Here is a 24,580-nt window from a genome sequence, read left to right as displayed (position 1 = left end):
TGCTTCTAAACTTCTAAGCCTTCTAACGTCCTAAAAAAATAAAATGACATTTCCAAAATGATGCCAACATAAAGTAGACATATGGGGAATGTTAAATAATAAATATTTTATGAGGTATCACTTTCTGTTTTAAAAGCAGAGAAATTGAAATTTAGAAAATTGCAAATTTTTCAAATTTTTGTGTAAATTTGGGATTTTTTCATAAATAAAGGTGAAATATTTTGACTCAAATTTATGACTATCATGAAGTACAATGTGTCACGAGAAAAAAATCTCTGAATGACTTGGATAAATAAAGGCGTTCCAAAGTTATTACCACATAAAGTGTGATATGTCAGTTTTGCAAAATTTGGCCTGGTCAGGAAGGGGGCAAATGGCCCAGATGGCAGGTGGTTAAAAAAATTATATCAACATCACATCGTAAGCTAAAAATAAATACACTACATTGCTATTATTCAAACAATTTATTGCTAAAGGCAGGCTCATGAGTGGTACCCTGAAGGAATGTATGACACATACCCTAATACTGCAAAATAAGATCGTGTCTTACTTAACCCCTGCGGGTGACGTGTGGCTAACTGGAACATCCAGTATGTCTCCCTATTTAACAGCTTCCTTCTATGGTCTCCTCCTCTGACCGGGACTACTACTCTCTCAATGCCCTGCGCTCTCAATTTAGAGGTAGGTATCCCCACCATTACAAACCGCAAAGTGCAGACTAGCCGCAGATACATTGCAGTTTTCATGGTGGAGCACATCAGAAATGTGTTTGCGTATTCTGGCTTTTATCTGGTTGGATGTACATCCCACATACTGTAACCGGCAATCCATACATGTAATCAAATAAATAGCATTCTTGGTCTTACAATTAAGGTAGGATTTAATTGCTAATTCTTTGTCATTGGCAGTAAATTTAAATCGGTTAGTGACCAACATGTGGTCACAGCAAATGCATCTGCCATGACCACATTTATAACTTCCTTTACTGTTGATCCATGTGGATTTAGAGACAACAGAATCCCTAAACAAACTGGGGCTAAGTGTTTGGCCAAGGGTAGGTCCTTGCGTGCTGCACATCTAATACCCTCCTCTACAATATCTGACCACTGATTATCATAACTAAGAAGAGGTAATTTTTTTAAAATTATTTTACATATTTCACTAAATTGCTCACTATATTGAGTTACAAAGGTAGTAGCATTATTTTTAGTAGAGCACTGCCGATATCTGTCACCGGAGGCTCATTTCTCAGGGAAGATCAGCGTGTTTCTCTCCATTTTAGAAACCATTTTGTAGTGATTTAAGGTTGCTCTCCTAGAATACGTCCTATATGAAAGTCTCCTCATGATATTATTAGCTTCAGAATTAAAGCATTCCTCATCCGTGCAATTCCTTTTTGCCCTGATGAGTTCACCCTTCGGGATATTGTAAATAACATGTGGTGGATGACATGAGGACGCATGGAGGATGGTATTCCCTGCCGTATCTTTACTGTGTGTGAATTTATGGACTACGGACGTATTCACATCCCCCCTCCGAATCATGGTGGACATCAAATGTGAGCTTTTTTATGTCATGATGAAGGACCTATATTGAGAGTGGTCTGAAACGCGTAACAAGTATATCCGTGTTTTCAAAGTTTTAAAACCGCTGGAATAAAGTTTCTTACCTTGCACACTGAAGCTGGACTTGCAAAGTTTTTTTTTAAGTTCTATTAATAGTGCAATCCAGGCGCCATGTCCGTGCTCGTGGTAAGGATACACAGGTGAGAGCTGTTTTTGCTACAAATTACCTGGTCAGCGTGCACTCCCTGTGTGTGGGCATACACACTGAGCGGTATCTTCTGATAAATTTGTTTCTATTTTGAAGCGAGATATGGCGCACGTTTCAATGCGCCCAATGGAGGAAGATGGTGATCGCATGCTAAGGATGAATGTCATCTTTGATATCTCGGATCAATCTACGCAGGATATAGTCAATGTAAACAGACTCATGTCTTCACTTGAGAAATTATTAGTGAAGGAATTATGTACCTGGTGGAACTCAACCACGCTGCAAAAGTATATTTATAAGATGATTCCACGTGGTTTGATGTGGAAAAAGAAACCCACAACTGTGTATTCTGATACCTTCACATGGCAATGGCAGGCGATTCTCTCAGACTGCTCAATTAAACTTATGCAATTAATTGCGCAATAGGAGCAACCAACCCTTGCGGATTTAAGAGAAGAAATAAAAATAACACCGGATTCATTGATGGCGTTTGAAGAAAATCTGGTGTTTAAAGATCTGAACAATAAATTAAAGTAAGACCTTATGAAATTGGAGGACAACATCATCCAATCCAAACAGACAAAATACAGCAGGGATCTGTTGGACTATAATACAAACACTGTATACAACTGGTCTGAATCTAAAGCTAATTTGCCACAATCCATTTTGAGATTGATTTGTAAAAGGAAACCATCTTCCAAAGTATCATTTAGTTCAACTGATGCAGACTTCTCCGATTCAGCAACCACGGATAACTCAGGGTTAACTGAGGCTGCAGTTGGATGTCTTGCCTCCACAATGGTTTCACATCACAGAAGGGCTGCAAAAAACGAAGGGCGGGGAGGCGGCACAGAAAAAACGCTCCGATAACCCTCCCGATGTAGGAAGGAGTAGCGGACTTACAGGTGGTGAACCTGTCAGCCTCTATTCTGTCGACTGACCAGATTAATGTTTTGAAGAGGGGTTTATCATTTTCTCCTACATATCAGTTTGATTTATATAAGACTATTTTGGATGTTAACCGATTTGCTCGCAGTCTTACCTTGAAAAAACATTTTGAGGATGTAGTCACCACAAATGTTGATGTAGAATTGAGTCAATCTCCGGCATATAATTTGTCAGTGTCCGTACAGGGTAGTAGTTTATCTCAGGGCAATACAATGTTGTTTTCTGAATTGATGCACTTAGCCTACCTGCAAGAAATATGTACAAAGCCGGATTACCTCGAATTAATGAATAGATCTTCTTCATTTACTACTAGTAACAGGGATTTTTATCCACTTCAGTCGAGGTTTCCGGCTTTAGATCGCTATCAGGAATTGGTAGAGAGGAATTTATGTGCTTTGAACAATAAATGCATGCTAGACAGGCGTCCTAATCATATGGGATGCACAAACCGTTCTAACATGTCTTCAGTAGAACAAAAGGCATTGCTGGATATGAAAGACAGAGATGACTAGATTATAAAAAAATGCGGCTAAGAGAGGAGCGGTTGTCGTTTTGGATAGTGCGGTGTATAAAACACAGGTGCAGATTATGTTAAATAACACTTCTGTATATGCCGCGCTAAAGGGTAATCCTCTCCTTCCTTACCAAGCGGATTTATTCAGCATTCTGACATTGGGCATAGATTTGGGCTTTTTTAATAAAAAAGAATATGATTATATCTATGTAGCCCATCCAGTCATCTCAATCTTTCACGCCCTGCCAAAGATCCATAATGGTATATTTCCTCCCCCATTAAGACCTATAGTGGTGGGAATTGGATCTTTTTCGGAAAAACTTTCCGAGTGGGTAGACTCTCTTTTACAACCACTGGTTCCCATGATTCCTGGGTTTTTGAAGGACACCAGGTCTGTGCTTCAGGCGTTTTCTGAATTTAGATGGGGTGAGGGCTACAGATGGATTACCGCAGATGTCTCTGTACACAAATATCCCCCATGATTTGGCTCTTAGGGCATTTTCCTGGTTTCTTGATACATACAGTGATTATACCAAAGAATTGCAGGAATTCATGGGCACAGTTGTCGATTTCCTCCTCAGGCACAATTTTTTTACGTTTAACAATGATTTTTATCTTTAGGTGTCGGGAGTGTTGATGGGGGCCAGGTTCTCAACCTCCATAGCCAATATATTTATGGCATGGTGGGAGAAGAGCTTTCTCCTCATCGACACTCTCCCCTTTTGTGGTTGTGTGCAGTGGTATAGCTGTTACATTGATGACCTGCTCATGGTATGGTCTGGTGGTGTGGCGGCCATACCACTGCTCACAAGCTACTTGAATTCATGTGTGGACTCCATCACATTTGATGTCCACCATGATTCGGACTCAATACATTTTTTGGAATTGTGTCTGAGGGGGAATGTGAATACGTCCGTAGTCCATACTACGGCAGGGAATACCATCCTCCATGCGTCCTCATGTCATCCACCACATGTTATTTACAATATCCCGAAGGGTAAACTCATCAGGGCAAAAAGGAATTGCATGGATGAGGAATGCTTTAATTCTGAAGCTAATAATATCATGAGGAGACTTTCATGTAGGGCGTATTCTAGGAGAGCAACCTTAAATCACTACAAAATGTAGTTTTTAGGGATTCTGTTGTCTCTAAATCCACATGGATCAGCAGTAAAGGAAGTTATAAATGTGGTCATGGCAGATGCATCTGCAGTGACCACATGTTGGTCACTAACCGATTTAAATCTACTGCCAATGACAAAGAATTTGCAATTAAATTCTACCTTAATTGTAAGACCAAGAATGCTATTTATCTGATTACATGTATGGATTGCCGGTTACAGTATGTGGGATGTACATCCAACCAGATAAAAGCCAGAATACGCAAACACATTTCTGATGTGCTCCACCATGAAAACTGCAATGTATCTGCGGCTAGTCTGCACTTTGCGGTTTGTAATGGTGGGGATACCTACCTCTAAATTGAGAGCGCAGGGCATTGAGAGAGTAATAGTCCCGGTCAGAGGAGGAGACCATAGAAGGAAGCTGTTAAATAGGGAGACATACTGGATGTTCCAGTTAGCCACACATCACCCGCAGGGGTTAAATAAGACACAATCTTATTTTGCAGTATTAGAGTATGTGTCATACATTCCTTCAGGGTACCACTCATGAGCCAGCCTTTAGCAATAAATTGTTTTAATAATAGCAATGTAGTGTATTTATTTTTAGCTTACGATGTGATGTTGATATAATTTTTTTTAAATTTCGCATGTTGTCCTGATTGCAATGTGGGTGCCAGAGTCACACGATCTCCTGATTGCATGGTCAGGTGTGGGTGGGGCATATATAGTGCAATCTTTTGAGCTTTTTTATGTCATAAGGAAGGACCTATATTAAGAGTGGTTTGAAATGCGTAACAAGTGTATCCATGTATTCAAAGTTTTAAAACCGCTAGAATAAAGTTTCTTACCTTGCACACTGAAGCTGGACTTGCAAATGTTTTTTCGATTATATATATATATTGTGACACAGTGAGAGGTTTGGTCTGAAAAAACAGGTATTTTCCTCCCAGCATATGCTGCTAGGCTAATTTACAGCCAGGTGAAGTCAAATACCAGACCGGATTTAAAGTGCCGGTCCGGGATTTGGCAGCACCTGGCTGTCCTAAAATAGGCAGCTGGGCTCAGAAGTGAGGTTTCTGTGTTGGGATCTGGGAGCCTTATGTCTGGATTAAGGCTTGCTACCTGTTTGGTGTGAAAACAGTTGGTGCTGCTATGCTCAAGGACTCTTTGAGGCAGAATTGCCGCATGGTGTGAATAACCACCAACACCGCAAGGTGACTTTTTGCTTGATTATGACTGCTTGTTTTGTCCCTTGCCTAAAGTGTGAATAAAACACTGAACTGTTTGATGCAAAGAACTTGTTGTTGCCTCTATACTGTGTTCGCTAATCCTGTCTACCAGAGCGAAACCCCACAATTGGTGGAGGATGCCCAGCCCAACCAGTGCCCCACAACAAAATAGAGGCTGTTGTGAAGGCCCTCATGGAGGCTAACCTGCAGCAGTGAGACAAACCTGCAGCAATGCGTGTTTAATAAGCAGCAGCAGGAGACTAACCAGTTGCTGCTTTAACACGTGATGGCTTTGCAGACAGCAGGAGCAACACCGAGCGTCCACGATGCCTGGAAAGCAGTCAGTGCCGCGATTCCTAAGATGACCCCCGCAGACGACATCGAAACCTACCTGGCAATGTATGAGAAAGTGGCCATCAGGGAAAAGCTACCCCATGACCAGTGGGATGAGGTCGTCGCTCCGTTCCTGGCATCCAATTCCCAACGGGTGTATTTCGACTTGCCGGACGATCAAGCGACCGACTACCAGAAAGTCAAGGGTGAGATTCTGGCAAGACTGGGGGTGAATGGGGGTTCAGGCACAGCGGGTGCATCAGTGGGGTTCAACCCGGCTGAGCCTGCAAGACCCCAGTATTATAACTTACTTCACCAAAAATGGCTACACTCTGACGTGCTGAGTCCCACTGCTATGCTGGATAGTTTGTTAGCCGATATGTTCTGGAGGGCTTTTCCATACCCTATCCAGCACTGGATCGGTCAGGTGTCTCCTGGCAATGCCCTTGAGATAGTAGTGTCACGGTCACGGTATCAGTGCAGCTATGGCTTCGGTTTCTGCACTGGTCGATCATATGCAGGGGCTGTCTTTGGAGGTGGCTGACCTCCGCATGGCTGTTGTACAGTTTCAGAGACCACAGGCGGTGGGTTCCGGCAGTGGGAACCAGGCCTGCCCTGAACTGATGGTTGATCTCCCGGATAGGTTTTCCAGGGGAAGTGACAACTTTGTTCGGTTCAGGAAATCGTGCAAATTATATCTCAGACTGCGTCCTAGCTCTTCTGGGGACGAGAGTCAGAGAGTGGGGATTATTATTTCATTGCTGAAAAGCGATGCTCAGTCTTGGGCTTTCTCTTTGCCGACTGGTTCACAATCCCTACGGTCGGTAGATGAATTTTTCAGAGCTCTGGGACTTATCTACGATGACCCAGATCGGGTTTCCCTGGCCGAATCTAAGTTGCGTTGCTTGCGGCAGGAAGAGCGTTCAGCTGAGTCCTATTGCTCTGAATTTAGGAGGTGGGCAACTGATACGGAGTGGAATGGCCCAGCTCTCCATAGTCAATTTTGTCAAGGACTGTCTGAGAGCCTGAAGGACGCCTTGGCATTTCACACAAATCCAGAGTCATTAGAGGTGGCCATGTCTCTGGGGGTGCGTATTGATAAGAAACAAAAAAAGGGGGTTAGCCAGCACATCCCAATGCGCAGCTGCACATTGCTATGGCTGAAAACACAATAGAATAAAACATACATTGAATCCAGAGCAGGCTAAGCTTTATACTCATGCAAATTAAAATCAGCCTATGAGGCAAACAGGCTGGTCAGGAGTGCACGACCAAATGGAGTCAGCCACACTTCCAGTACAAACTGCAAAGAAACAAAAAAGGGGGGTTAGTCAGCACATCCCAATGCACAGGTTCTCGTTGCTATGGCTGAAAACACAACATAGAACAAAACACAATGCAACCAAATAAAGTACAAAAATGTATTGTAATGCTAAAGCTATGCTTATAAATTGAACAAAACAATAGCTGATCTTAGGGAGACCAGCTACAGAGAACACTGTGGAGCCTCATTTAAGAGTCTCAACACAGCAATCCAAAGCGCAAAGCTCCCTGGGAAAAAGTAATATGCAAAATAACTGTGGATCCCCAGTTATGGGTCTTCAACACATTGAAAGCCAGATGTCCGTCAAAGAAAGTAAAACCGAGCAAAGGGGTGTCCCCCCATTACAGAGATCACCAAATCCACCATTTTAAGTGTCCCTATGTCAAGATCCCGCTCTTTTACAAGCTTTAAGGATCTGACGGGGAAGACCTAAGCCAGTTATCCATCCACAGACAGCTGTTTCTGGGTGTTGCCCCTCATTAGTGTGGAGTAGGATTCTGGCTAACCGGGAGCAATGCCTTGGAGACTACTGAAACAAAGCAATAGCTGATCTTAGTGAGACCAGCTACAGAAAACACTGTGGAGCCTCATTTAACCACCTCAGCCCCCATAGCTTAAACACCCTTAATGACCAGGCCACTTTTTACACTTCTGACCTACCCTACTTTCATCATTTATTGCTCGGTCATGCAACTTACCACCCAAATGAATTTTACCTCCTTTTCTTCTCACTAATAGAGCTTTCATTTGGTGGTATTTCATTGCTGCTGACGTTTTTACTTTTTTTGTTATTAATCGAAATTTAACGATTTTTTTGCAAAAAAATGAAATTTTTCACTTTCAGTTGTAAAATTTAGCAAAAAAAACGAGATCCATATATAAATTTTTCTCTAAATTTATTGTTCTACATGTCTTTGATAAAAAAAATGTTTGGGTAAAAAAAAATGGTTTGGGTAAAAGTTATAGCGTTTACAAACTATGGTACAAAAATGTGAATTTCCGCTTTTTGAAGCAGCTCTGACTTTCTGAGCACCTGTCATGTTCCTGAGGTTCTACAATGGCCAGACAGTACAAACACCCCACAAATGACCCCATTTCGGAAAGTAGACACCCTAAGGTATTCGCTGATGGGCATAGTGAGTTCATAGAACTTTTTATTTTTTGTCACAAGTTAGTGGAAAATGATGATTTTTTTATTTTATTTTTTTCTTACAAAGTCTCATCTTCCACTAACTTGTGACAAAAAATAAAAACTTCTATGAACTCACTATGCCCATCAGCGAATACCTTGGGGTGTCTTCTTTCCAAAATGGGGGTCACTTGTGGGGTAGTTATACTGCCCTGGCATTCTAGGGGCCCAAATGTGTGGTAAGTAGTTTGAAATCAAAATCTGTAAAAAATGGCCGGTGAAATCCGAAAGGTGCTCTTTGGAATGTGGCCCCCTTTGCCCACCTAGGTTGCAAAAAAGTGTCACACATGTGGTATCTCCGTACTCAGGAGAAGTTGGGCAATGTGTTTTGGGGTGTCATTTTACATATACCCATGCTGGGTGAGATAAATATCTTGGTCAAATGCCAACTTTGTATAAAAAAAATGGGAAAAGTTGTCTTTTGCCAAGATTTTTCTCTCACCCAGCATGGGTATATGTAAAATGACACCCCAAAACACATTTCCCAACTTCTCCTGAGTACGGAGATACCACATGTGTGACACTTTTTGCAGCCTAGGTGGGCAAAGGGGCCCACATTCCAAAGAGCACCTTTCGGATTTCACAGGCCATTTTTAACAGATTTTGATTTCAAACTACTTACCACACATTAGGGCCCCTAGAATCCCAGAGCAGTATAACTACCCCACAAGTGACCCCATTTTGGAAAGAAGACACCCCAAGGTATTCGCTGATGGGCATAGTGAGTTCATAGAAGTTTTTATTTTTTGTCACAAGTTAGTGGAATATGAGACTTTGTAAGAAAAAAATAAAATAAAAAAATCATCATTTTCCGCTAACTTGTGACAAAAAATAAAAAATTCTGGGAACTCGCCATGCCCCTCACGGAATACCTTGGGGTGTCTTCTTTCCAAAATGGGGTCACGTGTGGGGTAGTTATACTGCCCTGGAATTCTAGGGGCCCAAATGTGTGGTAAGTAGTTTGAAATCAAAATCTGTAAAAAATGGCCGGTGAAATCCGAAAGGTGCTCTTTGGAATGTGGCCCCCTTTGCCCACCTAGGCTGCAAAAAAGTGTCACACATGTGGTATTGCCGTACTCAGGAGAAGTTGGGCAATGTGTTTTGGGGTGTCATTTTACATATACCCATGCTGGGTGAGAGAAATATCTCGGCAAAAGACAACTTTTCCCATTTTTTTTATACAAAGTTGGCATTTGACCAAGATATTTCTATCACCCAGCATGGGTATATGTAAAATGACACCCCAAAACACATTCCCCAACTTCTCCTGAGTACGGCAATACCACATGTGTGACACTTTTTTGCAGCCTAGATGCGCAAAGGTGCCCAAATTCCTTTTAGGTGGGCATTTTTAGACATTTGGATCCCAGACTTCTTCTCACGCTTTAGGGCCCCTAAAAAGCCAGGGCAGTATAAATACCCCACATGTGACCCCATTTTGGAAAGAAGACACCCCAAGGTATTCAATGAGGGGCATGGCGAGTTCATAGAAAAAAAATAATTTTGGCACAAGTTAGCGGAAATAGATTTTTTGTTTTTTTTCTCACAAAGTCTCCCTTTCCGCTAACTTGAGACAAAAATTTCAATCTTTCATGGACTCAATATGCCCCTCAGCGAATACCTTGGGGTGTCTTCTTTCCAAAATGGTGTTATTTGTGGGGTGTTTGTACTGCCCTGGCATTTGAGGGTCTCCGCAATCATTACATGTATTGCCAGCATTAGGAGTTTCTGCTATTCTCCTTATATTGAGCATACGGGTAATGAGATTTTTTTTTTCCGTTCAGCCTCTGGGCTGAAAGAAAAAAATGAACGGCACAGATTTCTTCATTCGCATCGATCAATGTGGATGAAAAAATCTCTGCCAAAAAAAAAAAAAGGAGGGGAAAGGCGTCTGCCAGGACATAGGAGCTCCGCCCAACATCCATACCCACTTAACCCGTATGCCCTGGCAAACCAGATTTATCCATTCACATCAATCGATGTGGATGAATAAATCATTGCCGGGATTTTTATTTTTTTTATATATATAAAAAGTGTTTTCCAAAGCATATGAACACCGCCGCCTCCTCAGCTCATATGCCTCGGCAAACGTATCTTTTACTGCAGAGGAGAAATCTCGTCTTGCAGCGCCGCATACACCGACTTGTGTGTAATCTGACAGCAGCGCAATGCTTCTGTCAGAATTCACATCAGTGCTGCAGCTAGTCGATCGGTTGGTCCACCTGGAAGGTAAAAAAAACAAAACAAAAAAGAAAAAACCAGGCCGCAACGCAATAATTTTTATTAACTTTATAATAACTTTTGAACAGAACATATAAACTTGCTTACTGGTGTTTGTTTTTTTTTTTTACCTTTTATAGGACAAACCTCTCCTTCCCCATGGGACAATGTGCAAAGCGCAAATCACCCAAAGATGTGTCGAAGTACATTATGCACTTTATCCCAGGTGAAAGGAAAGGTTTGCAGCAGCTGTGAGTAAAAGGGCCCTAATAGCCCTGTGTGCCTGTCCTGTGAGATACAATCCCTATGCTAAGTGTACCTGTGTGTGGTACTTCCGGAAACACTCTCCAAAGCATAGGGCAGGGTGGTCAGGACAGTCAGGACAGAAATAGCGGGTGTCACGCCTTATTCCACTCCTGCTACAGACACGACATCTTTTTCGGGGTGACGGTTGGGATGAGGTACCAGGAACGACACTGGGGAAATGTCGCTCGTGTAGACGGCTAACTACACTGGTGGATGGGGCCACGGAACCTTCTGGATACAGGAGGTTCTCGATGATCTCTTCCTGAAATTTGAGGAAGGATCCCGTTCTCCCAGCCTTACTGTAGAGAACAAAACTATTATATGCAGCCAATTGAATTAAATATACAGACACCTTCTTATACCAGCGTCTGGTGCGTCGGGAAACTAAATACGGAGACAACATCTGGTCATTGAAGTCCACCCCTCCCATGAGCAAATTATAGTCGTGGACACAGAGGGGCTTTTCAATGACACGGGTTGCTCGCTCAATTTGTATTGTCGTGTCTGCGTGAATGGAGGAGAGCATGTAAGCGTCACGCTTGTCTCTCCATTTCACCGCGAGCAGTTCTTCGTTACACAAGGCAGCCCTCTCCCCCCCTTGCAAGACGGGTGGTAACGAGCCGTTGGGGGAAGCCCACGCGACTAGTTTGCGCGGTGCCACAGCAGCCAATCTGTTCTAGGAACAAATGCCTGAAGAGGGCCACACTTGTGAAGAAATTGTCCACATAAAGATGGTACCCCTTGCCAAATAAGGGTGACACCATGTCCCAGACTGTCTTCCCACTGCTCCCCAGGTAGTCAGGGCAACCGACCGGCTCCAGGGTCTGATCTTTTCCCTCATAGATCCGAAATTTGTGGGTATAGCCTGTGGCCCTTTCACAGAGCTTATACAATTTGACCCCATACCGGGCGCGCTTGCTTGGGATGTATTGTTTGAAGCCAAGGCGCCCGGTAAAATGTATTAGGGACTCGTCTACGCAGATGTTTTGCTCTGGGGTATACAAATCTGCAAATTTCTGGTTGAAGTGGTTTATGAGGGGCCGAATTTTGTGGAGCCGGTCAAAAGCTGGGTGGCCTCTGGGACGGGAGGTGGTGTTGTCGCTAAAGTGCAGAAAACGCAGGATGGCCTCAAATCGTGCCCTGGACATAGCAGCAGAGAACATGGGCATGTGATGAATCGGGTTCGTGGACCAATATGACCGCAATTCATGCTTTTTGGTTAGACCCATGTTGAGGAGAAGGCCCAGAAAAATTTTAATTTCGGAAACTTGGACTGGTTTCCACCGGAAAGGCTGGGCATAAAAGCTTCCCGGGTTGGCGGATATAAATTGAGTGGCATACCGATTTGTTTCTGCCACGACTAAGTCCAAGAGCTCCGCAGTCAAAAACAGCTCAAAAAATCCCAGGGCCGAACCGATCTGAGCTGTCTCAACCCGAACTCCAGACTGGGCGGTGAAAGGGGGAACTAATGGTGCGGCTGAAGTTGGTGACTGGCAATCAGGATTTGCCAGCACCTCAGGGATTCTAGGGGCTCTACGGGCCTGTCTTTGCGGTGGCTGCGACGGGGTAACTACTGCACGTGCCACCGTACCAGCTTCAACTGCCCTTCTGGTGCTCGCCACTTAACCATGTTGTACGGCAGTGCTGGTACTAGGTCCAGGGAGGGCTGCGCTTCTGGTGTATGCCTCACCACGTGATCCGACAGCGCCAGCCCCACTCTGCTGCTCTTGAAGCGGATCCTGCGTAACCTGTGGTCTAGCGACACTGGGCCGGGTACGCCTGGTTCTATCAGGGACCTCCACCTCCTCGTCCGAACTTTGGGTCAGACTGCCACTGCTTTCTACTGGTTCATATTCTGACCCGCTAGATTCGTCAGATGAGGGTTCCCATTCCTCATCCGACTGGGTCAGAATCCTGTAGGCCTCTTCAGAAGAATACCCCCTGTTTGACATTTGGACTACTAAATTTAGGGGTATTCCCTGAGACTACCCAAGAAAAAAAGCAAGCCTGTCTTACAAAGGGGAGGCTAGCGAAGTACCGGAGGCCGCTGCGGTTGATAAAAAATATCAAAACAGATTTTTTTATCGCCGCAGGGCTTGGAAAGTGATTGTGCAGTGATCAAAAAAATATATATTTTTTGTCACTGCGGCGGGGCGGGTGTGGGTGAACGCACGTGTGGGCGACCGATCAGGCCTGATCGGGCAAACACTGCGTTTTGGGTGGAGGGCGAGCTAAGGTGACACTAATACAATTATATATCTGACTGTGATCAGTTTTGATCACTTACAGATACTATAAAAGTACAAATGCTGATTAGCGATACGCTAATCAGCGAATCAGTGACTGCGGTGCGGTGGGCTGGGCGCTAACTGACGCTAAACTACCTAACCAAGGGGCCTAAACTATCCTAAAACCTAACAGTCAATACCAGTGAAAAAAAAAAGTGACAGTTTACACTGATCACTTTTTTCCTTTCACTAGGTGATTGACAGGGGCGATCAAGGGGTGATCAAGGGGTTAATTCGGGTGATGGGGGTGATCTGGGGCTAAGGTGAAGTGTTTGGTGCTACTCACTGTGATGTCTGCTCCTCTGCTGGAACCAACCGACGAAAAGGACCAGCAGAGGAGCAGACAAGCCATTTAACACATCATATTTACTAATATGATGTGTTATCTGGCTTTTCATTCGTTTTTTTGAAAATCGCCAGCCTGCCAGCCACGATCATTGGCTGGCAGGCTGATGACGAACTTGTCCTCTAACTTTTGCCGGCCCGCGATGCGCATGCGTGGGCCGGCTTTGAGCGAAATCTCACGTCTCGCGAGATGACGCATATATGCGTGACTGTGCGCAGGGCTGCCGCCTCCGGAACGCGATCCTGCGTTAGGCGGTCCGGAGGCGGTTAAGAGTCTCAACACAGTAATCCAAAGCGCAAAGCTCCCTGGGAAACAGTAATATGCAAAATAACTGTGGAGCCCCAGTTATGGGTCTTCAACACAGTGAAAGCCAGTTATCCCTCAAAGGAAGGAAAACCGAAGACCCATAACTGGGGCTCCACAGTTATTTTGCATGCTTATAAATTAGAGCTGCTTGGCAAATACATTTTGTACAAAATTATTTGAGCCAGTCTGCCACACGTCAAGGAAATCTCTGCAAGACGGGAACCTAACACTAAGTTCAACCTGTTATGTGCCATGACAGCAACCATGAAGTTCAGGGGGTGTAGGTTCCACATGCATGCTAGGCCCCCTTTGGTTTATATAATTTTTGGTGCCAAAATGTCCACCATTCAATCCAGGAAATGCAAATACCAACATGCATGCAGAGCAGGCTAAGCTTTATACTCATGCTAATTAAAATCAGCCTATGAGGCAAACAGGTGCGTATTGATAGACGCCTGAGGCAGAGATCTAAAGAAATCTCTCGCTTGGGACATATTATCATACAGGGAAGCGGTCTCTTCTGACACTCTGGGTAAAGAGACACTCGAGCTCGTGTCTGGTGATGAGCCAATGCAATTTGGTCAGGTCACACTTGGACCAGGTGATAAAAACTTTAGGGTTAAGAAAAGACTTTGCTTTTTCTGTGGTCAAGGAGGACATTTTGTTAATGTATGTCCTTATGTTAAACATCAAGGTGAAAAGGGGAAAAAAAAAAGTCCTAATGTGTCTAGTCCTCTTCTCACTCTTGGTAGTGTGGATGGGGAAGTTGAGAATGTACTTTTGTCTTTTACCGGTAGAACCTGATTTCTCCTCCAGCGCCAAGGTGGCGCTAGATTCCCAAACTGTGGAAATGAAAGTATTTATTGACAGTGGGGCAGGGGTTAACTGAGTGGATGGCCAGTTTGTCCGTATGCATGGTTTGACAACAAGAGCATTAGAAATGCATTAAATTCTGTGTTTTGATTCATTCTGCCCCTCTCTTTCAAAAGTGTCTGTCTCAAATGGTGCAGGACATTCGCCTAAAAGGTGGGAGATTCTCATATTGAATCCATTTCATGTTTTGTGCTGGAGGGTTTGCCTGCTCTTCTGGTGTTAGGTTTACCATGGTTAACCAAACATAACCGTACTATCGATTGGCAAGCGAGACAGATTTTCGATTGGAGTAATTTCTGCCTTGACAACTGTCTTAGCACGTCGCTTTCTGTTGTAACTATTAAAATGTTACCTCCTTTCCTTTCTGATTTTTCTGATGTATTCTCTAAGGGTGGAGACCAGGAGTTGCCTCCTCATCGGGAGTACGATTGCCCCGTCAACCTTATTCCCGGAGCTAGATTGCCAAAGTCTCGGTTGTATAATTTTTCTGAACCCGGAAGAGTAGCCATGCGAGTGTATATCACAGAGATTTGGCTAAAGTTCATATTAGACCATCCAAATCACCAATGGCAGCGGGGTTCTTCTTTGTTAAAAAAGGATGGAACTCTTAGGCCATGTTTGGACTTCCGTGAGCATAATCGCATTACTATCTGTGATCCCTATCCCCTTCCTTTGATCCCAGATTTATTCAATCAGATTGTCAGAGCCAAGGTGTTCTCTAAGTTGGATTTGAGTGGGGCATATAATCTGATAAGAGTCAAGGAAGGGGACCAATGGAAAACGGCTTTTAATACTCCTGAGGGTCATTTTGAGAATCCGGTCATGCCTTTTGGTTTGTCCAATGCTCCTGCAGTTTTTCAAAACTTCATCAACGACATCTTTCATCATCTGGTGGACAGGTTTATGGTGGTTTATCTGGATGATATTTTAATTTATTCCCCCAATATGGAGACGCATAAGGATCACGTGAGACAAGTCTTACAGATCCTAAGAGAGAATAAATTGTATGCCAAAATGGATAAGTGTGTAATTTGCGGTCTCTGAGATGCAATTCCTGGGGTACCTACTCTCATCTTCGGGTTTTCGTATGGATCCGGAAAAAGTCTGTGCTGTGTTGAACTGGGATCGACCCGAAGATCTGAAGGCACTCCTGCGATTTTTGGGGTTCACCAACTACTACCGTAAATTTATCTTGAATTACTCAACTGTTGTTAAGCCATTAACTGATATGACTAAGAAAGGCGCAGATTTCTCAGTCTGGTCTGAAGAAGCATTGCAGGCTTTTTCAGCAATAAAGGAATGTTTTGCTTCTGCTCCTATTCTGGTGCAACCATTTATTTTGGAAGTTGACGCTTCAGAGGAAGGGGTTGGAGCAGTCTTGTCGCAGGGTTCTTCTCCTAGCAAATGGCGCCCTTGTGATTTTTTCTCTAAAAAAACTCTCATCTGCAGAAATAAATTATGATGTAGGTAATAGAGAGCTGTTGGCCATTAAATTGGCTTTTGAAGAGTGGCGTCATTGGTTGGAAGGAGCGATTCATCCCATTAGGGTAATTACTGATCACAAAAATCTGGCCTACCTGCAGTCGGCTAAACGTCTGAACCCAAGGCAGGCCAGGTGGTCCTTGTTTTTACTAGATTTAATTTCATTGTCACTTATCGTCCTGGTATTAAAAACATCAAGGCGGATGCCTTGTCGCATAGCTTTCGCGGGGAGGGGTGTGATTCGGAGGATCCTGCTCCGATATTGGCTGCTGGGGTGGTTGTATCCGCCCTTTATCCTGGATTTGAGGTAGAGGTGTTGGAGGCCAAGGGAGAGACGCCCGATTTCTGTCCTCCAGGGAAGTTGTTTGTCCCTTTGGAACTACGATACAAGGTGTTTAAGGAACATAACGATACTGTTCTTACGGGACACCCTGGGAGCAGATCCACTGTGGATCTCATTTCCCGAAGATTATGGTGGCCAAGGTTACGCAAATGTGTTGAGGGCTATGTGGCAGCTTGTGAGACTTGTGCGAGTGTGCTAAGGTGACTCATACTCGGCCTTCAGGATCTCTACTTCCCTTGTCTATCCCATACCAACCCTGGACTCATTTGTCCATGGACTTTATTACAGATTTGCCCTATTCTTCTGAGAAAACTGATTCTGGTGGTTGTTGACTGCTTCAGCAAGATGGCGCACTTTATACCATTATCAGCTTTACCTAATGCCAAAACTCTCACTCAAGTGTTTGTCGATAACATCGTGAAACTACACGGCATTCCCTCTGATGTGGTGTCTAATAGAGGGACTCAATTTGTTTCCAGATTCTGGAAGGTGTTCTGTACTCGTCTGGGGGTCCAATTGTCCTTCTCTTTGGCCTTTCATCCTCATTAGAATGGGCAGACTCTGTCTCTTATCTGTGATGAGGCTCTATTTAGATCCACCTCACACTGCTGACCATGCGGTTGATAGTTTCTGTTTGGATTTGCTAGTGCCGGTTTGTCTTGGATCTCCTGCTTTTCCATACATCTCTAAGCTAAGTACTTGTTGCCTTCGCTGTTTCTTATCATCTGGTGTGTGTTGTTTCTAGGCCTCAGGGAGACGCAGGTTCCTTCATTCTGGAAGGAACCAGCTGTCTCATCCCCTGCTACCTATCCTAGGGCTCGTCAGTTTTAGCAGGACTTTAGGTATCCAGTGTATGATTATTTCCACCATCAGGATCTGCTCATACTGGCAGGAGTTAGGGAAAGGCCTAGGGATTACTAGGAGGTCACCATCTCTTTTCCTTAGATTTTGAGGCCTAGATTGTTGTCTATTCGTTGTGGTGTGTATTTGGCATTTTCCCTTCCCCTTAACCTGGGACAGGTGGACCTGGTGGAACGCTATGAAGCTACCAGGAATCAAAAGGAGGGTTCTGTCGGGGGGCGGAAGGTCGGCAAACCCTGGAAATCTCCACCCCAGGCCCAGAGCTTTAAGCCGATAAAACCCGCCCAGAATGTACCCACGGCGGACCTGACTCCGATAGTCGGTTGGCGGAATCAGGAGCCTGTCCATGTAAGAGCTCACTGTCCCCATGGCGTTGAGCACATGGACACTAACTATGGCTACCGTCAGTTACTATATGCCAGGAGTCCGTGTGCAACAGGTACCCCAGAGTCTCTAGATCACTTGTGCCAGGTGGAAGTGGGATACACTCCGGCAGAGGCTATGCTGGACTCAGGCTATCCTGGTGCAGTCCAATGAGTATACTGGCCGGAAAGTCAGGGTGATGTGCATCCACGTAGATTTAAAAGAGTACCCCACCGCGCTGGTGTCTCTAATCATGGTGGCCGGTAGATGGACCCACGGGGCGGCTGTCGCCACAAATCTACATTATGAACTCAAAATAGGGAGAAACTTCCCGGGATTACCGGCACTGTGTCCTGCTATGAGAGTGACTGATTCCCATGAGACAGGGGTAACCCTAGCAGAGTGGCCCGAATCAGGGGGGAGACCAAAACCCTGGGAACCTGAGACCAAAGGGCCAGCAGTAGGGGAGACCGCCACTTTGGTGGAAGAGGGGGGAGACAACCCCGCTAAGTGTGATGGTGGGAGACGTGGAGGACTTACAGCCGGGTCATGAATTGGCAGACCTCAATGTCTCCGGGGAAAATTTTGGTACCGCCCAACATCGGGACCCAACCCTATCCCGCGCCTGGGAAAATGTGTTAATAGTAGATCGTGAACCACAACAACATGGGACAGAGTCAGTGTTTCCCCGTTTTGTGGTTCATCAGGATATGTTGTATCGGGTAAGCCAACTATGGGGGGAGCCTATTAAACAGTTGGTAGTCCCCAAGGCTTATCACAAGCTTGTGTTAGATGTAGCCCACCAACATGTTCTCGGGGGTCACCTGGGGCTGAAAAAAACTAAGGATCGTATATTCTACAGCGTTTTTACTGGCCCAGCATATTCAAAGAAGTGGAAGAGTTTTGTATGTCTTGCCAGATAATTAGCCCCTAGCCACATTTCCGTAGTCCCCCAGTACCTCTCCTGATTATCGAAGTACCTTTTGAATGAATAGCTATGGAACTCATAGGCCTAGTACCGAAGTCCGCCACTCTGTAACCAGAGGCAGTGCCACTGCGACATACCTCGGCCAAACTCATAGCTAAGGAGTTAATGGAGATGTTTTCCCGAGTGGGACTACCTAAAGAGGTTCTGACTGACCAGGGGACCCCTTTTATGTCCAAGGTGATGAGGGAACTCTTTAAGTTGCTGCGCATAAAACAACTACGGACATCCATTTACCATCTGCAAACGGACAGTCTGGTAGAACGGTTTAAACAAACATTAAAAAAATATGTTGAAAAAGGTAGTGTCTAAACATGGGAAGGACTGGGACCTCCTTCTGCCCTATCTCATGTTCGCAGTGCGAGAAGTACCCCAGGCCTCTACTGGGTTGTTGCCCTTCAAACTGCTATATGGCAGACACCCTCACGGTCTCTTGAAAGTGGCCAAAGAGGCGTGGGAACAACCACCCACTCCACATAAAGTGTCATTGAGTACGTTACCCAGATGCAACATCGGATAGAGACAGTGTTGCCTCTTGGTTAGGGAGCATATGGAGGCAGCTCAGCGAGCCCAGAGTCGGGTCTATAATCGGCAGGTTAGGGTCTGGATCTTTAACCCGGGTGATTGGGATTTGGTTCTGGTGCAGACCCTGGATAGTAAGTTCCTGGCTAGGTGGAAGGGGCCCTACCAGGTACTCGAGAAAATTGGAGATGTAAACTGCAAGGTACACCAGCCAGGCGGTGAAAGCCAGGGCAGATTTACCATGTGAATTTACTCAAACCGTGGAAAGATAGAGAAACCTGTACAGAAGACCGCCCGCGCCCAGGTTTTCTAGGAGAAGAGGTACAGGTCCCTCTGTCTGATGCAAGAGAGGCAGCTGCCACAGTGAAAATTGCTGACAGCCTCTCCTCTAAACAGACTCAGGAGGCCACGGATGTGTTCTCGGACCTCCCTGGACACACTTCCATAATCCAGCATGACATTGTCACTGAGCCTCAGGCAAAAGTCCGATTAAAACCATACCGGGTACCCGAGGATCGGCGACAAACCATATCGGAGGAGGTGCAGCTAATGTTGCAGCTAAACGTCTTTGAGGGGTCAAAAAGTGAGTGGGCCAGTCTTATAGTATTGATACCCCAGCCGGATGGGATGTTGCGGTTTTGTAACAACTTTCAAAAACTTAACGAGGTTTCCAAGTTCGATGCTTATCCCATGCCCCGAGTGGATGAGCTCATCGAGAGGTTAGGACAAGCCCGGTATTTTTCTGTTTTGGACCTCACGAAAGGGTACTGGCAGGTACAAAAAGAAAACTGCATTCATCACGCCTGAGGGGTTGTATCAATATAATGCCTTACCGTTTGGTCTGCATGGTGCCCCCACCACTTTTTAGAAACTAATGGACATTGTGCTTCATTGGTACGCTTCGGCTTACCTGGATGATATTGTCATCCAGAGTACCGACTGGGAAAGTCACCTACCCAAAATGCAGGCCGTAGTGGACTCCCTTCGGAAAGCTGGCCTAACCGCTAACCCCAAAAAATGGGCGATAGGGTTAGAAGAGACTAAGTACTTGGAGTATGTCATTGGGCGCAGAGTCATCAAACCCCAAATGAACAAAATAGATGTGATACGGAATTGGCCCCGACCTGTCACCACTAGGCAAATAAAGTCATTCCTGGGAATGGTGGGCTATTACATGAGGTTTGTTCCCCACTTTGCTACTCTAGCCGCGCCCTTGACAGGACTCTTGAAGGGACACAAGTCAACGATGGTTTGTTGGGATGATCGGGCGGAAGATGCTTTCTCCACTTTTAAGTCAGCCCTGTGCAGATCCACGGTTTTGGTGATGCCCGACTTCAAAAGGGAGTTTATAGTACAGACCGATGCCTCTGAAGTAGGCCTCGGTGCTGTACTGTCTCAGGAAGTCAACGGGGAGGAGCATCCCGTTTTCTTCCTCAGCCATAAGCTCACCCCAGCCGGGACCTGGTATAGTATAGTGGAGAGAGAGTGCCTGGCTATCAAGTGGGCACTAAAATCTCTCTGCTATTATTTATTGGGGAGAAAATTCTGCCTGGAGGCTGACTACTCCTCTCTCAAGTGGATGAGCCAGGCCAAGGACAGAAATGGCAGATATAAGTTTTTAGCCATACTATATTTATACATATTATATATTTAGAATTTAGAATATATTATAATATATTAAAATATATTAAGGCTAAAACATCAGTAGAAGTTTCAAAATTTTATGCATTCATATATATCAGAAGTAGGAATATATATATATATATACTCACACATACACACATATACACACATATACACACACACTTTTTTTTTGTTGTAATTACACATTTATTTTGTGCCATATTTTTTACAAGTACAAAAAAAAAGATTAAAATATATAAATCTAATTTAACCTCTATTTCTGAAAAAGTTTCTGATGGGATTTGAACTCACAGCTTCTGCATCACAGCCCAGAACTTTAACCACTACACTATATAGCTTCATAGCCAGTCACTTAAAAAAAAAAAAAAGAAAAAAAAAAAGATATATATATACAGTACAGACCAAAAGTTTTGACACACCTTCTCATTCAAAGAGTTTTCTTTATTTTCATGACTATGAAAATTGTAGATTCACACTGAAAGCATCAAAACTATGAATTAACACATGTGGAATTATATACATAACAAACAAGTGTGAAACAACGGAAAATATGTCATATTCTAGGTTCTTCAAAGTAGCCACCTTTTGCTTTGATTACTGCTTTGCACACTCTTGGCATTCTCTTGATGAGCTTCAAGAGGTAGTCCCCTGAAATGGTTTTCACTTCACAGGTGTGCCCTGTCAGGTTTAATAAGTGGGATTTCTTGCCTTATAAATGGGGTTGGGACCATCAGTTGCGTTGAGGAGAAGTCAGGTGGATACACAGCTGATAGTCCTAGTGAACAGACTGTTAGAATTTGTATTATGTCAAGAAAAAAGCAGCTAAGTAAAGAAAAACGAGTGGCGATCATTACTTTAAGAAATGAAGGTCAGTCAGTCAGCCGAAAAATTGGGAAAACTTTGAAAGTAAGGGCTATTTGACCATGAAGGAGAGTGATGGGGTGCTGCGCCAGATGACCTAGCCTCCACAGTCACCGGACCTGAACCCAATCGAGATGGTTTGGGGTGAGCTGGACCGCAGAGTGAAGGCAAAAGGGCCAACAAGTGCTAAACATCTCTGGGAACTCCTTCAAGACTGTTGGAAGACCATTTCAGGGGACTACCTCTTGAAGCTCATCAAGAGAATGCCAAGAGTGTGCAAAGCAGTAATCAAGGCAAAAGATGGCTACTTTGAAGAACCTAGAATATGACATATTTTCAGTTGTTTCACACTTGTTTGTTATGTATATAATTCCACATGTGTTAATTCATAGTTTTGATGCCTTCATAGTCATGAAAATAAAGAAAACTCTTTGAATGAGAAGGTGTGTCCAAACTTTTGGTCTGTACTGTATATATATGAGACTTCTACTGTGTAGGTCTTAGTAGAAGTACAGTGCAGTGAAGTCTCATTCATTATATATTTTTTTTTAAGTAATTGGCTATGCAACTATTATAGCTGAGTGGTTAAGTGCCTTGCCTCTAATGTGAGTTTGAATCCCTGCAGAAACGTTTCTGAAATACAGGCTAAATTAGATTTAAATACACTGGCTCAAGCACACGTGCTGTTAAGCCAAACAAAGCGATGCTCGAGCTGAACAGTGACAGCATACAGTATCATAATAGTTCTAGGCCAAAAAAATGAAATTGTATGAAAACAGCTCAGTATAATAATTAAAGGGGAAGAGGCAACTGTGACGAGACAGGAACAGTTGGGGTATGTATGATTTCATTCACAAATTATGTACCATATTTCCCTTTTCTGTTCTAATAGATATCACATGTTTGGGTCCATTTTGCTAATAATTTTTGCCAAAACATTTCCTTGAATGTTAGATCCATAGAACAGTTTCTGGTTTGTAAATTGAAAAGTTGAATGTGTTTTATTTGTCAAATATGCCTTTAACATTTCTTGCACCTGTTCCCAATTATGTTTTCATAATTCAAGTCACTAACATATTTAATTTCAATCTCCTGCAATTGTTATTCAAGTTTTTTTTTCCTTTGTGATCCCCCTTTATACAGTTGCCAGAAATAGTATGTGAACCCTTTGGAATGATATAGATGTCTGCACAAATTGGTCATAAAATGTGATCTGATCTTCATCTAAGTCACAACAATAGACAATCACAGTCTGCTTAAACTAATAACACACAAAGAATTAAATGTGACCATGTTTTTATTGAACACACCATGTAAACATTCACAGTGCAGGTGGAAAAAGTATGTGAACCCTTGGATTTAATAACTGGTTGAACCTTTTTTGGCAGCAATAACTTCAAACGTTTCCTGTAGTTGCAGATCAGACGTGCTGAACGGTCAGGAGTAATTCTTGAACATTCCTCTTTACAGAACTGTTTCAGTTCAGCAATATTCTTGGGATGTCTGGTGTGAATCACTTTCTTGAGGTCATGCCACAGCATCTCAATCAGGTTAAGGTCAGGACTCTGACTGGACCACTCCAGAAGGAGTATTTTCTTCTGTTTAAGCCATTCTGTTGTTGATTTACTTCTATGCTTTGGGTCGTTGTCCTGTTGCAACACCCATCTTCTGTTGAGCTTCAGCTGCTGGACAGATGGCCTTAAGTTCTCCTGTAAATGTCTTGATAAACTTGGGAATTCATTTTTACTTCGTTGATAGCAATCCGTCCAGGCCCTGACTGGCATGCCTTGCTCAGGTCATGTGCAGAGGTCTGCTAGGTTAGCAGCACATGTGTAGACTTTTGTTATTGTTTTGGAGTGGAGCTGTATCTGCCTCCCTTCAGGTGCACTGGGTGGGGTTATTGGTAAGAGTTTAAATTACGCCCACTCCCAGTGTCCTGGGCGGGTTATAGCTTCTGTCTGGTTCAGAGGAAGGAAGGAAGGATGGATTGGCTGTTCCTGCTCAGCAAAAGATAAGTTGGTTTTGTTTTATTGTGGTTGTCTGTCTGGGCTGTTAGAGAGACACCTGCCCCCTCCATGTCTGAGGGAGCAGGCTGCCTCTTTCACCCTTTCACCATCATAGGAATTCTAGGGAATCTTCAGCCCAGGCACGAGGACACATTCATTCCCACGTTCAGGGTTTGAATGTGGGCATAGCAGTCTATGGAGAGCTGGTAGGGATTTGTCAGGAGGTGACCCCATTCCCCAGCTTCTTGCCTAGACACTTGTTTGTTAGGTCCTGTGTATCTTGTATCCTGTCTGCCGTGACACTGAATCAGCAAAGCAGCCCCAAACCATGATGCTCCCACCACCATACTTCATAGTTGGGATGAGGTTTTGATGTTGGTGTGCTGTGCCTCTTTTTCTCCACACATAGTGTTGTGTGTTTCTTTCAAACAACTCAACTTTGGTTTCATCTGTCCACAGAATATTTTGCCAGTACTGCTGTGGAACATCCAGGTGTTTTTGTGCAAACTGTAAACGTGCAGCAATGTTTTTTTGGACAGCAGTGGCTTTCTCTGTGGTATCCTCCCATGAAATCCATTCTTGTTTAGTGTTTTACGTATCGTAGATTCACTAACAGGGATGTTAGCATATGCCAGAGACTTTTGTAAGTCTTTAGCTGACACTCTAGGATTCTTCTTCACCTCATTGAGCAGTCTGCGCTGTGCTCTTGCAGTCATCTTTACAGGACGGCCACTCCTAGG

At 44.0% G+C, this 24,580-nt stretch overlaps 1 long non-coding RNA gene across 1 annotated transcript; it reads right to left on the bottom strand.

Annotated features, from left to right (window-relative positions):
• Positions 1–2,582: 2,582 nt before the first annotated feature.
• On the bottom strand, positions 2,583–23,757 carry LOC121001125. The gene is made up of 3 exons (XR_005778984.1): positions 23,613–23,757; positions 20,721–20,723; positions 2,583–2,593 (listed from the first exon to the last, which is right to left on the bottom strand). It is a non-coding gene; the product is annotated as an uncharacterized LOC121001125 (long non-coding RNA).
• Between the last annotated feature and the right edge of the window lie 823 nt (positions 23,758–24,580).

This window comes from Bufo bufo, chromosome 5, assembly GCF_905171765.1.
Source record: "Bufo bufo chromosome 5, aBufBuf1.1, whole genome shotgun sequence".
NCBI classification, from domain to species: Eukaryota; Metazoa; Chordata; class Amphibia; order Anura; family Bufonidae; genus Bufo; species Bufo bufo.
This window is presented reverse-complemented; position numbering and strand designations above follow the sequence as displayed.